This window comes from Triticum aestivum, chromosome 5A, assembly GCF_018294505.1.
Source record: "Triticum aestivum cultivar Chinese Spring chromosome 5A, IWGSC CS RefSeq v2.1, whole genome shotgun sequence".
Lineage (NCBI taxonomy): Eukaryota > Viridiplantae > Streptophyta > Magnoliopsida > Poales > Poaceae > Triticum > Triticum aestivum.
Genome location: NC_057806.1, coordinates 584,808,375 through 584,823,951, shown reverse-complemented (window position 1 = coordinate 584,823,951; position 15,577 = coordinate 584,808,375). Strand labels below are relative to the sequence as shown.

At 46.6% G+C, this 15,577-nt stretch overlaps 1 pseudogene; it reads right to left on the bottom strand.

Annotated features, from left to right (window-relative positions):
- Positions 1 to 4,121: 4,121 nt before the first annotated feature.
- Positions 4,122 to 15,547, bottom strand: LOC123101591 (uncharacterized; annotated as a pseudogene).
- Between the last annotated feature and the right edge of the window lie 30 nt (positions 15,548 to 15,577).

Here is a 15,577-nt window from a genome sequence, read left to right as displayed (position 1 = left end):
GTAACGGTGGAAGCACAGCGGCGTCCGGATGTGGCAACCTCGAAGGGCAACTCGGCAGCCGCGGGTTGCCCCCACGCTACGTCGTTCTCTGAAGAATTGTACACTGATTTTGCAGTTCTCTGAAGAATTGTCCAGCACAAACTCTGTTCTCTGAAGTACTTTACCTGGATATGTTGAAGCTTGTGCACGGAAAATTGCTGTTCGGTTGGTGCTGGAGCACACCAGCAAAAAGAAAAAGTTAGTGCTGGAGCTGTGCAATTAAAAAATAGGTACTGGAGTTGTGCAACTTCCTTGTAGTTTTTGAATGTGATTGTTTGCTGGTCATCGACAAACTAAAAATACTTGAAGCTTCTCTCTGCAAATGGTGCCATGAGAGCTCAGGGAGACCAATGTGATGTGTGGCCGTTTTCCTAACTACATGTTCCAGTTCACGGGTAGTGGAAGTAACACTGTGGCTCGTGAGGTCTTAGTAATGTAGGAGTACTAATCATAGATCCGTTGATTACATCAGAAATTCGAAGAGTTGTATGTGAATATATTAGAATAGGAGATGAGGGGAAAGCCACCACACAGAATTGCAACGATCAAAGCAAACAAAAACGAAGATACAGATTACAGAGTTGGACTTTTTTTTTTGACGGAGCTACGGCGGACTTACGTCGGCCTGAACCATTTCATTATAAGATAGAGTACATTTCCAAAGGTTAAGAGTTGGGGGCGAGGGTGAGATTACACTCGGCCAATGAAAATTTAATTACAAGACTTGGGTCATCACACAATAGAAAGCAGAACTGAAATAAAAGGTCAGTTTAAATTTTGCTTCTTGAAACAGAGCACTTGATCTTCAGGTAATCTTCATTTTGGGGTTTCCATCTGCTGCCTTTCTTCATAGATGGTCTCTTGTTATTGTTGCTCCAATACTCTGTGATTTCTTTATAGTGGATTTTTGGGGAACTTAAATTTTTCTTTAGGCTGCACGCTGCAACATTCATTCAGCTAAGGAACTGAATATGAACAGCTAACCAAAAGCTAGCCCAACCCAATTGGCTGCACTAGAATTTGGACGACAGCAAATACAGACCAACAGCTTCGAAGGGCAAGCAGCGCCAAGGTCGGCGGGCTGCCATCGCACTGGGGTGGGACGGGCAGGACGGGCAGCGCCAAGGCCGTCAGACTCGTCGTCGCGTCGGAGCAGCCCCGAGGGCGCCGGGTGGTCGTTGCCTGAGGTAGCGCTGAGGCCGCCGAATCACCATTGCGTGGTGCAGCACCCGCCATCGCGCGGGGGCTCGCCTGGTCGCCGTCGTCGCATTGGTCAGATGAGGCGGCGGCAAGATTTGAGTTAGAACTTGGAAGGATAGGAACGGGTAGAATAAGACAGGGAGTTACCTAATTACTGAAAGAGGGGGTTCTGTGAAAAATGGAGTTAAGTGGCTGGTTAGTGCTCCCACCTTTGATCTCTGCCGCTCGCTATTGATCCAAGGTCCCACGATGGAAGTTTCCAAATTTGCACCGAATTTCAGTTTTCACTTGATACTTCGCCTTATATCATTGGATTGGAAAAGTTAATCGGCAAACTTCTAAATATTGGGACAGATCCGAACGACTCGATCGCGTGCTTGCTTTATTGGGACACAAGACATGGTGGAGGGCGTGCTGATGGCGTCCGTGGCGGTGGGCGTGTTGGTCGTAGACATAGTGGAGGTCCACAGAACGTATTTTTTTCGGCACTTTATAACCAAACATGGATGGCTTTGTCAGAGTCCGGACACTGAGACAAATCGGACTCTTACACTAGTGACGGTGCCAGAAATGTTGTCTTGTGTAGTCAATTTAAAATCATGTAGTCAAATATATGAATTTATACAAATTTGTTTCACTATTCCTACACCTATATGCTAGTTTTATCAAAAAGTTAGGGAGTCAATTGACTACCCTGGCTTCGCCACTGTCTTACACCTATGATCCACCCAAAAGGAAGGCGGTGTCCGCCCTTTTGTAGCATCCCGAGTTGTTTCTGTGACAAAATTCCCCACTCTCTTCTTCCATCCCGCTCTCCATCCAACTTCCGTTCTTTTCTCCGACTTTCTTCTTCGCTACCGCCGCCGCCGCATGGAACCGGACCAGGACCTGGCGGAGATGGATGTGGTGGAGGTGCAGGAGGATCTGAGCATCACCCTCACTCGGAAGATCAACTCGGCGACGCGGTAAAATTGCTGCGTCAAAGCGAAGGCCGCGAAGGAGGCAATGCTCGCGAAGCGGAAGACCGGTGGAGGGCGTGCTGATGGCGTCCGTGGCGGTGGACGTGCTGGTCGTAGACACGGTGGAGGTCGCGGCCAGGGTCATGGAGCTCAGCTGGTGTCGCACACCGTCCAGATGCCGCCATGGACGGGGCATTACAAGGCAGCGTACTACTATGTTGCCAAGCAGCTTGGTAGGCAGTCCACGACAATTGTCGCCGGGCAAGTGACTTAAATCATTGACATCAACATGGGGCCGCTGCTCTTATGCGAGTCTTCTTTGCCACAACTCATTCGGGTGTGGACGACGGACGGTGGACACATGGGTGAGGCTCGTAGATACAATTTAGAGTATCTACAACCGGACCTCTCAAACCCGCCTCATATGCCCGGGCGGGCCGCCCGGTCACTGTCCGATCATAATGTTTTGACCCAGACGGGCTCCTTAAACGAGCCTCAAATGCCCAGGCTGACCGGCAACCACCATATCCAGCCCAAATATGGGGAAGATATAGTGGCGTCCGGGTGCACCCGGGGGCACGCCCTTCATGTTGGACCCGACAGCCCGACCCCTATCCAAATTGCACCAAATCCACCATACCCTTCCTCCTCCTCCCGCCGCCCTTCAACCTTTCCCACGCCCGGACCCTCACCATCCTCCACCCTTGCTCTCAACCCTCACCTCCTGTCCCTATCCACCGCCAGAGATGTCGTCCAGCCCGACCCACACCGTCGCGACGGAGACGCAGTCCGCCTCGTCCGTCGGCAACGTCAATTCATCGGCTACGACTTGCAAGGCGGAGAACATCGCCCGCAAGTTGCGGCAATGCCGGCAGCGAGAGAGGGAAGCAGCGGCGACGTCACATGGAGGTTCAGACGTGGTGGAGCAGTTGTCTCCTTCTCTGTGCCGGATCCCCGCACCCCTTCCCTCCGAGCGCCCGCACGAATTACACCGTCCGACCCGATTGGGACAGAGGATGATCCGACCGCCGGCTGGGCCATTCCGGAGAGATTTGCGACCACGCAGATGCTGGCGGTCGACGTGTGTGACTCGCCGCAGCTCGTTCGGGCGCGAATGAGCACGGGCATCGGTAGTGCCCGGGCTGCCCTCGACATGTTCGACGGAATGACTGAACAAGAGTCGATGTGTTTTCTTTGCTCTTGTCCGATCAGATTTTAGCATAGACCGGCTGCACGCGGAGGAGGCTGCCCGGATGCAGGCAGAGCAAAACGAGCAGGACACATTCCGCCTGGAGAAGGACGCCTTCCGCTCGGAGCAGGCGCCCGGCCAGTGATCCAAGGCCATCCGTTATGCTCGAACATTGATTTCATTTTGCCATCTCTGGTTTGTTGAACAATGATTTGCTTTGATTTCTTTCAAACTTTGGCATTCAGACAGTTTGTACAGTATGATCGACGTGCATGGACTACATGGATTTGAGGATCAGAATTTGCGGTATGTGGATGTGCGACGCAACATTTGAGGGGTGCCCGGTCAGTGCCCACGCGCGTTCGTGGGCGTTTGAGGGGCCGAATTTGCCAAGTCCGGCTGTAGATGCTCTTACATTACAATCTCTTAGTACTTTGTCCTCTCGATACACTCCAACGCAATAAAGCACAATCAGGATGTAGGCTTTTATCTCCTCTTGAGAGCCTGAATCTGAATAAACTTTGTGTCCTTATTATCATGGTCTCAAGATACCGAACTTAGGATACCCTTCCGAGGGATGTGCTCGATTTAGCTTTGACATTTTGGTATTCAGTTTTTCATATCGTTTGAATAAATTCTAAATTAAGTTTCGTTTGCTCATGCGTGTTTTTTGTGACTAGGGATTTCAAATAAGATCTTCTTTTGCGATGTTTTGACGAGTTTTTAAAATTTCGTCAAGTTTCGACCGCTGAAACTCAGTATGAACGAACGAAAAAAAATGCAGGTTTCAAAAACTATAAGTTAAACTTGTTGTGTCCTCACGTGGGATCTAATAACTTTGCGGACCGTGAGGCAATTGAGCAGCCGACAGGCTGGACACGTATGTGCTTTCGCACCTGCATGCCCCAACGAGTTTTCCCCCTGGGTTACACTTTTTTGACTCACACACCTAACCCTCCGCATGATCCAAGTTTAATTGTAGTCATACACACATTTCAACACAATTTCGACAAAACGAAATGAGGATTAGAAAAATTTATGGCGCAAGAGAGAGAAACTTCATTGACAAGCTGAAATCTTGGTCGAACCGCTCGACCTTAAGATTTACGTTAGGCCTTGTTTGACAACAAGGGATTGTGGAGGTTTTGGGAGGAGAGGATTCCAGAGGATTTGGTGAAAAAATCCCCCTCTTTCACCCAATCCCCTTGAAATCTCAAATCCCCCTCTAGCCATACATCCTTCAAATCCTCCTATGTACAAAACAACGTTTGATAGGAAGGGATTGCCATATTGAATTAAAATAGTGTAAAACAGTTAAAAATCTAATCTTGCAACAGTTCTTCACATGAACAACATAATTCTATTGACTTGGAATCAATATATCATCACATACACATAACAGCAGCATATTCTCTCACATCAGCATGCCTTAGAACCAAAAGTGTCTCATAGGTTCTCGGCATTCACACGTCCCAGGCAAGACATGCGTACATGCTGAGAATACATAAGCATGTTGATCTATTTATGCAACATAGAGAAAAGCATCACTTGATGTTCCGCAACGATTGTTGGAAGTGTTGGGGAACGTAGCAATGATTCAAAATTTTCCTACGAGTCACCAAGATCAATCTAGGAGATACTAGCAACGAGAGAGAGGGAGTGCATCTTCATACCCTTGAAGATCGCTAAGCGGAAGCATTACAAGAACGAGGTTGGTGGAGTCGTACACGCAGCGATTCAGATCACGGTCGATTCCGATCTAAGCGCCGAACAACGGCGCCTCCGCGTTCAACACATGTACAACCCGGTGACGTCTCCCGCGCCTTGATCCAGCAAGGAGAGATGGAGAGGTTGGGGAAGACTCCGTCCAGCAGCAGCACGACGGCGTGGTGATGATGGAGAAGCGTGGCATGCCAGCAGGGCTTCGCCAAGCACTGCAAGAGACGAGGAGGGAGAGGGGTAGGGCTGCGCCAAGAGGAAGAGAGACTCATGTTTTTAGCAGCCCCCAAACCCCCACTATTTATAGGAGGAGGGGAGGAGGGTGCGCGCCCTCTAGGGTTCCCACCCCTAGGGGGGCGGCAGCCCTAGATGGGATGGAGGGGGGCGGCCAAGAGGGGGAGGGGCGCGCCCTAGGGTGGGCCTTAGGCCCATCTGCGCCTAGGGTTTCCCCCTTCTCCTCCTAGCTGCGCCTTGGGCCCTGGTGAGAGGCGCACCAGCCCACTCAGGGGCTGGTCCCTTCCCACTCTTGGCCCATGCAAGCCTCCAGGGATGGTGGCCCCTCCCAGTGGACCCCCCGAACCCTCCTATGGTCCCGGTACATTACCAGTGATGCCCGAAACACTTCCGGTGGTCAAAACCTCACTTCCTATATATTATTCTTTACCTCCGGACCATTCCGGAACTCCTCGTGACGTATGGGATCTCATCCGGGACTCCGAACAACATTCAGTAACCACGTACAAACTTTCCCTATAACCCTAGCGTCATCGGACCTTAAGTGTGTAGACCCTACGGGTTCGGGAATCATGCAAACATGACCGAGACAACTCTCCGGCCAATAACCAACAGGGAAATCTGGATACCCATGTTGGATCCCACATGTTCCACGATGATCTCATCGGATGAACCACGATGTCGAGGATTCAAGCAATCCCGTATACAATTCCCTTTGTTCACCGGTAATGTTACTTGCCCGAGATTCGATCGTCGGTATCCCAATACCTCGTTCAATCTCATTACCGGCAAGTCTCTTTACTCGTTCCGTAATGCATGATCCCGTGGCTAACTCATTAGTCACATTGAGCTCATTATGATGATGCATTACCGAGTGGGCCCAGAGATACCTCTCCGTCATACGGAGTGACAAATCCCAGTCTCGATTCGTGCCAACCCAACAGACACTTTCGGAGATACCTGTAGTGCATCTTTATAGCCACCCAGTTACGTTGTGACGTTTGGTGCACCCAAAGCATTCCTACGGTATCCGGGAGTTGCACAATCTCATGGTCTAAGGAAATGATACTTGACATTAGAAAAGCTTTAGCAAACTAACTACACGATCTTGTGCTACGCTTAAGATTGGGTCTTGTCCATCACATCATTCTCCTAATGATGTGATCCCGTTATCAATGACATCCAATGTCCATGGTCAGGAAACCATGACCATCTATTGATCAACGAGCTAGTCAACTAGAGGCTTACTAGGGACATGTTATGGTCTATGTATTCACACATGTATTACGGTTTCCGGTTAATACAGTTATAGCATGAACAATAGACAATTATCATGAACAAGGAAATACAATAATAACCATTTTATTATTGCCTCTAGGGCATATCTCCAACAGTCTCCCACTTGCACTAGAGTCAATAATCTAGTTCACATCACTATGTGATTGTAATGAATCCAACACCCATTGGGTTTGTTCATATCTTGCTTGTGAGAGAGGTTTATTAGTCAATGGGTCTGAACCTTTTAGATCCATGTGTGCTTTGCAAATCTCTATGCCATCTTGTAGATGCAGCTACCACGCGCTACTTTGAGCTATTCCAAATAATTGCTCTACTATACGAATCCGGTTTACTACTCAGAGTCATCCAGATTAGTGTCAAAGTTTGCATCGACGTAACCCTTTACGATGAACTCTTTTACCACCTCCATAATCAAGAAAATTCCTTAGTCCACTAGTTACTAAGGATAAGTTCGACCGTTGTCATGTGATCCATTCCTGGATCACTCTTGTACCCCTTGACTGACTCATGGCAAGGCACACTTCAGGTGCGGTACACATCATAACATACTATAGAGCCTACGTCTAAAGCATAGGGGACGACCTTCGTCCTTTCTCTGTCTTCTGCCGTGGTCAGGTCTTGAGTCTTACTCAATACTCACACCTTGTAACACAGCCAAGAACTCCTTCTTTGCTGATCTATTTTGAACTCCTTCAAAATCTTGTCACGGTATGTATTCATTTGAAAGTACTATTAAGCATTTTTGATCTATCCTTATAGATCTTGATGCTCAATGTTCAAGTAGCTTAATCCAGGTTTTCATTGAAAAACACTTTTCAAATAACCCTGCATGCTTTCCAGAAATTCTACATCATTTCTGATCAACAATATGTTAACAACATATACTCATCAAAAATTCTATAGTGCTCCCACTCACTTCTTTGGAAATACAAGTTTCTCATAAACTTTGTATAAACCCAAAATCTTTGATCATCTCATCAAAGCGTACATTCCAATTCTGAGATGCTTACTCCAGTCCTTAGAAGGATTGCTGGAGCTTTGCATACTTGTTAGCATCTTTCAGGATTGACAAAAGCTTCTGGTTGTATCACATACAACCTTTCCTCAAGAAAAACGTTGAGGAAACAATGTTTTGACATCGTATCTGCAAGATTTCATAAATAATGCAGTAACTGCTAACATAATTCCAGCAGACTCTGAGCATCGCTACGAGTGAGAAAGTCTCATCGTAATCAACTCCTTGAACTTGTCGGGAAACATCTTAACGACAAGTCGAGCTTTCTTAATGGTGACACTTACCATCATTGCCCGTCTTCCTTTTAAAATCCATCTGCACCCAACAACCTTACGATCATCAAGTAGTTCTTTCAAAGTCTATACTTTGTTTTATACATGGATCCTCTCTCGGATTTTATGGCCTCGAGCCATTCATCGAAATCTGGGCCCACCATCGCTTCTCCATAGCTCGGAGGTTCATTGTTGTCTAGCAACATGACTTCCAAGACGGGATTACGTACCACTCTGAAGTAGTACACATCCTTGTCGACCTATGAGGTTTGGTAGTGACTTGATCCGAAGTTTCATGATCACTATCACAAGCTTCCACTTCAATTGGTGTAGGTGCCACAGGAACAACTTCCTGTGCCCTGCTACACACTAGTTGAAGTGACGGTTCAATAACCTCATCAAGTCTCCACCATCCTCCCACTTAATTCTTTCGAGAGAAACTTTTCCTCGAGAAAGGACCCGTTTCTAGAAACAATCACTTTTGCCTCCGGATCTGAAATAGGAGGTATGCCCAACTATTTTTGGGTATTCTATGAAGATGCATTTATCCGCTTTGGGTTCGAGCTTATCAGCCTGAAACTTTTTCACATAAGCGTTGCAGCCCCAATAAGAAACGACAACTTAGGTTTCTCTAAACCATAGTTCATACAGTGTCGTCTCAACGGAATTGTGTGGTGCCCTATTTAAAGTGAATGCGGTTGTATCTAATGCCTAACCCATAAACGATAGTGGTAATTCGATAAGAGACATCATGGTATGCACCATATACAATAGGGTGCAGTTATGATGTTCGGACACACCATCACACTATGGTGATCCAGGCGGTATTAGTTGTGAAACAATTTCCACAATGTCTTAATTGTGTGCCAAACTCGTAACTCAGATATTCATCTCTATGATCATATCATAGACATTTTATCATCTTGTCACGACGATCTTCAACTTCACTCTGAAATTACTTGAACCTTTCAATAATTCAGACTTGTGTTTCATCAAGTAAATATACTCAACATCTACTCAAATCATTTGTGAAGTAAGAACATAACGATATCCACTGCGTGCCTCAGCACTCATTGGACTGCACACATCAAAATGTATTACTTCCAACAAGTTGCTTTCTTGTTCCATCTTACTGAAAACGAGGCCTTTCAGTCATCTTGCCCATGTGGTATGATTTGCATGTCTCAAGTGATTCAAAATCAAGTGAGTCCAAACGATCCATCTGTATGGAGTTTCTTCATGCATATCTACCAATAGACATGGTTCGCATGTCTCAATCTTTTCAAAAACGAGTGAGTCCAAAGATCCATCAACATGGAGCTTCTTCATGCGTTTTATACCAACATGACTCAAATGGCAGTGCCACAAGTGTGTGGTACTATCATTACTATCCTATACTTTTGGTATGAACATGTGTATTACTACGATTGAGATTCAATAAACCAATCATTTTAGGTGCAATACCATTGATGGTATTATTCAAATAAACAGAGTAACCATTATTCTCCTTAAATGAATAACCGTATTGCGATAAACATAATCCAATCATGTCTCTGCAAACATCAAATAACAATTATTTAGGTTTAACACCAATATCTATGGTAGAGGGAGCATGCGATGCTTGATCACATCAACCTTGGAAACACTTCCAACACATATCGTCATCTCACCTTCAGCTAGTCTCCGTTTATTCTGTAGCCTTTTATTTAGAGTTACTAACACTTAGCATCTGAACCGGTATTTTAATACCCTGGTGCTACTAGGAGTACTAGTAAAGTACACATTATACTTCTGTCGACCTTGCCAGCCTTCTCATCTACCGAGTATCTAGGGTAGTTCTGATTCAGTGACCGTTCCCCTCATTATAGAAGCACTTAGTCTCGGGTTTGGGTTCAACCTTGGGTTTCTTTACTAGAGCAACAACTGATTTGCCGTTTCATGAAGTATCCCTTCTTTCCCTTTCCCTTCTTGAAACTAGTGGTTTAACCATCAACAATTGATGCTCCTTCTTGATTTCTACTTTCGCGGTGTCAAACATCGCGAGTTGCTCAAGGATCATCATGTGTATCCCTGATATGTTATAGTTCATCACGAAGCTCCAATAGCTTGGTGGCAGTGACTATGGAGAACCATCACTATCTCATCTGGAAGATTAACTCCCACTCGATTCAAGCGATTGTAGTACTCAGACTCTGAGCACATGCTCAACGATTGAGCTTTTCTCCCTTAGTTTGCAGGATTAAGAAACTTGTCAGAGGTCTCATACCTCTTGACATGGGCACTAGTCTGAAATTCCAATTTCAGTCTTTGGAACATCTCATATGTTCTACGACGTTTCAAAAACGTCTTTGGTGCCACAATTCTAAACTGTTAGTATTACGCACTGAACTATCACGTATTCATCAAAACGTGTATGTCAGATGTCTCCCAACATCTACAAACGACGCTCGAGGTTCAACACACTGAGCGGTGCATTAAGGACATAGCCCTTCTGTGCAGCAATGAGGACAATCCTCAGTTCACGGACCCAGTCCGCATAATTGCTACTGTCAACTCTCAACTAAATTTTCTCTAGGAACATATCTAAAACAGTAGAACCAAAGCGTGAGCTACGACATAATTTGCAAAGACCTTTTGACTATGTTCATGATAATTAAGTTCATCTAATCAAATTATTCAATGAACTCCCACTTAGATAGACATCCCTCTAGTCATCTAAGTGATACATGATCCGAGTCAACTAGGCCGTGTCCGATCATCACGTGAGACGGACTAGTCATCATCGGTGAACATCTTTATGTTGATCGTATCCACTATACGACTCATGTTCGACCTTTCGGTCTCTTGTGTTCCGAGGCCATGTCTATACATGCTAGGCTCGTCAAGTCAACCTAAGTGTTTCGCATGTGTAAATATGGCTTACACCCATTGTATGCGAACGTTAGAATTTATCACACCCGATCATCACGTGGTGCTTCGAAACAACGAACCTTCGCAACGGTGCACAGTCAGGGGGAACACTTTCTTGAAATTTTAATGAGGGATCGTCTTATTTATGCTACCGTTGTTCTAAGAAAATAAGATGTAAAAACATGACAAACATCACATGCAAATCATAAAGTGACATGATATGGCCAATATCATCTTGCGCCTTTGATCTCCATCTTCGAGGCGTGGCATGAACACCATCGTCACCGGCATGACACCATGATCTCCATCATCATGATCTCCATCATCGCGTCTTCATGAAGTTGCCTCGCCAACTATTACTTCTACTACTATGGCTAACGGTTAGCAATAAAGTAAAGTAATTACATGGCGTTTTCATTGACACGCAGGTCACAAATAAATTAAGACAACTCCTATGGCTCCTGCCGGTTGTCATACTCATCGACATGCAAGTCGTGATTCCTATTACAAGAACATGATCAATCTCATACATCACATATATCATTCATCACACCCTTTTGGCCATATCACATCACATAGCAAACCCTGCAAAAACAAGTTAGACGTCCTCTAATTGTTGTTGCATGTTTTACGTGGCTGCTATGGGTTTCTAGCAAGAACGTTTCTTACCTACGCAAAACCACAATGGTGATATGCTAATTGCTATTTACCCTCCATAAGGACCCTTTTCATCGAATCCGATCCGACTAAAGTGGGAGAGACAGACACCCGCCATCCACCTTATACATCAAGTGTATGTCAGTCAGTGGAACCAGTCTCACGTAAGCGTACGTGTAAGGTTGGTCCGGGCCGCTTCATCCCACAATGCCGCCGGATCAAGATAAGACTAGTAACGGTAAGCAAATTGAACAAATCATCGCCCACAACTGCTTTGTGTTCTACTCGTGCATAGAATCTACACATAGACCTAGCTCTGATACCACTGTTGGGGAACGTAGCAATAATTCAAAATTTTCCTATGAGTCACCAAGATCAATCTAGGAGATACTAGCAATGAGAGAGAGGGAGTGCAGCTTCATACCCTTGAAGATCGCTAAGCGAGAGTGTTACAAGAACGCGATTGGTGGAGTTGTACATGCAGCGATTCAGATCGCGGTCGATTCCGATCTAAGCGCCGAACAACGGCGCCTCCGCGTTCAACACACATACAGCCTGGTGACGACTCCCGCGCCTTGATCCAGCAAGGAGAGAGGGAGAGGTTGGGGAAGACTCCGTCCAGCAGCAGCACGACGGCGTGGTGATGGTGGAGGAGTGTGGCACGCCAGCAGGGCTTTGCCAAGCACTGCAAGAGACAAGGAGGGAGAGGGGTAGGGTTGCGCCAAGAGGGAGAGAGACTCATGTGTTGGGCAACCCCAAAACCCCCACTATTTATAGGAGGAGGGGAGGAGGGTGTGCCCCCTCTAGGGTTCCCACCCCTAGGGGGGCGGCAGCCCTAGATGGGATGGAGGGGGCGGCCAAGAGGGGGAGAGGGGGGGGGGGCGCCCTAGGGTGGGCCTTAGGCCCATCTGCTCCTAGGGTTTCCCCATTCTCCCCCTAGCCGCGCCTTGGGCCCTGGTGGGAGGCGCACCAGCCCACTTGGGGGCTGGTCCCTTCCCACTCTTGGCCCATGCAAGCCTCCGGGGCTGGTGGCCCCTCCCGGTGGACCCCCCGAACCCTCTTGTGGTCCCGGTACATTACCGGTGACGCCCGAAACACTTCCCGTGGTCAAAACCTCACTTCCTATATATTATTCTTTACCTCCGGACCATTCCGGAACTCCTCGTGATGTCTGGGATCTCATCCGGGACTCCGAACAACATTCGGTAACCACGTACAAACTTTCCCTATAACCCTAGCGTCATCGGACCTTAAGTGTGTAGACCCTACAGGTTCGGGAATCATGCAGACATGACCAAGACAACTCTCCGGCCAATAACCAACAGCGGGATCTGGATACCCATGTTGGATCCCACATGTTCCACGATGATCTCATCGGATGAACCACGATGTCGAGGATTCAAGCAATCCCGTATACAATTCCCTTTGTTCACCGGTATGTTACTTGCCCGAGATTCGATCGTCGTGTTGGGGAACGTAGTAATTTCAAAAAAATTCCTATGCACACACAAGATCATGGTGATGCATATTAACGAGAGGGGAGAGTGTGATCTACGTACCCTCGTAGACCGACATCGGAAGCTTTATGACAGCGCGGTTGATGTAGTCGTACGTCTTCACGGCCCGACCGATCAAGCACCGAAACTACGGCACCTCCGAGTTTTAGCACACGTTCAGCTCGATGACGATCCCCGGACTCCGATCCAGCAAAGTGTCGGGGAAGAGTTCCGTCAGCACGATGGCGTGGTGACGATCTTGATGTTCTACCGTTGCAGGGCTTCGCCTAAGCACCTCTACAATATTATCGAGGAGTATGGTGGAAGGGGGCACCGCACACGGCTAAGAAAATGATCATGTGGATCAACTTGTGTGTCTAGGGGTGCCCCCTGCCCCCGTATATAAAGGAGCAAGGGAGGAGGCCGGCCGGCCCTAGGGCACGGCAAGGAGGAGTCCTCCTCCTCCTAGTAGGAGTAGGACTCCCCTCTTTCCTACTCCTACTAGGAGGGGGAAAGGAAGGGGGAGAGGGAGAAGGAAAGGGGGGGCGCCGCCCCCCTCCCCTAGTCCAATTTGGACCAGAGGGGGAGGGGCGCGCGGCCCACCCTGGCCGCCCCCCTCTCTCTCTCTCCACTAGGGCCCATAAGGCCCATTACTTCTCCCGGGGGGGGGGGGGGTTCCGGTAACCCTCCGGCACTCCGGTTTTCTCCGAAATCATCCGGAACACTTCCGGTGTCCGAATATAGCCGTCCAAGATATCAATCTTTATGTCTCGACCATTTCGAGACTCCTCGTCATGTCCTTGATCACATCCGGGACTCTGAACTAACTTCGGTACATCAAAACTCATAAACTCATAATATAACTGTCATCGAAACCTTAAGCGTGCGGACCCTACGGGTTCGAGAACAATGTAGACATGACCGAGACATGTCTCCGGTCAATAACCAATAGCGGAACCTGGATGCTCATATTGGCTCCCACATATTCTACGAAGATCTTTATCGGTCAGAGCGCATAACAACATACGTTGTTCCCTTTGTCATCGGTATGTTACTTGCCCGAGATTCGATCGTCGGTATCTTAATACCTAGTTCAATCTTGTTACCGGCAAGTCTCTTTACTCGTTTTGTAATATATCATCTTGCAACTAACTCATTAGTTGCAATGCTTGCAAGGCTTATGTGATGTGCATTACCGAGAGGGCCCGGAGATACCTCTCCGACAATCGGAGTAACAAATCCTAATCTCGAAATACGCCAACCCAACATTAACGTTTGGAGACACCTGTAGAGCTCCTTTATAATCACCCAGTTACGTTGTGAAGTTTGGTAGCACACAAAGTGTTCCTCCGGCAAACGGGAGTTTCATAATCTCATAGTCATAGGAACATGTATAAGTCATGAAGAAAGCAATAGCAACATACTAAATGATCGGTTGCTAAGCTAATGGAATGGGTCATGTCAATCACATCATTCTCCTAATAATGTGATCCCGTTAATCAAATGACAACACATGTCTATGATTAGGAAACATAACCATCTTTGATTAACGAGCTAGTCAAGTAGAGGCATACTAGTGACGTTTAGTTTGTCTATGTATTCACACAAGTATTATGTTTTCGGATAATACATTTCTAGCATGAATAATAAACATTTATCATGATATAAGGAAATAAAATAATAACATTATTATTGCCTCTAGGGCATATTTCCTTCACTTCCACCATAGGATCATCACGCTTCTTACCCTTCTTTGATTCCTTCACATGCTTGTTATTTGAAGCAGCAACACCACCTCTTCGTGTAGCATCTCTTGAACCATCACTTGGGGCAGCACCTCTTGGACCATCACTTGGGGCAGCATCTCTGGGACCATCACTTGGGGCAGCATCTCTTGGACCATCACTTGGGGCGGCATCTCTTGGATCATCATACATGTGTAAATCATCATCATATTGATTCAGGTCAAAGAGAAGGCATTCTTCTCTCTTTCAACTTCGGGATCACCATCACTCACTTGTGTAACCTCAGTTGATGTGAAATTGAAGTTACCTTCTCCTATATGCCCTGCACAAACACCCAAGTTATCATTAAAGGCCACACAGCAATGAAAATTCATTATAAAGGTCAACAAAAAGAGAGGAAATGAAAATCCATTCAACTCAGTAACTCACCATCATACAGATCACCAAGCTTATCGTAGAGGGGAAATGGCTTATTCTGGAACCTAGCTATTTCTGGCCATGTCTGTATATATAAAAGAAATGATTTATCAAACTTAGATTGCTCGAAAACAAGATTGATTACAAAAGAATGGAATGCAAGTCATCAAGTTTTGCAAAGACAAAATGCACTACACTAGAACTTACAGTCATCAAGTTTTGCCAAAGATGCGCGTCAGCATCTATCATGTGTGTATGATAGTTCCAGCTGACACCGCTCTGTTTGCGAGCATCCTTAATAAGTCGGTATTGAGCTTTCAAGTCTTTCTGCTTTTCCTGAATCTGTATCTTTGTAAAATTAGTGTGGCCATATCTTTCATGAAATAAATCAGCCATCCTATTCCACGCTTCGGTTGACCAACCATT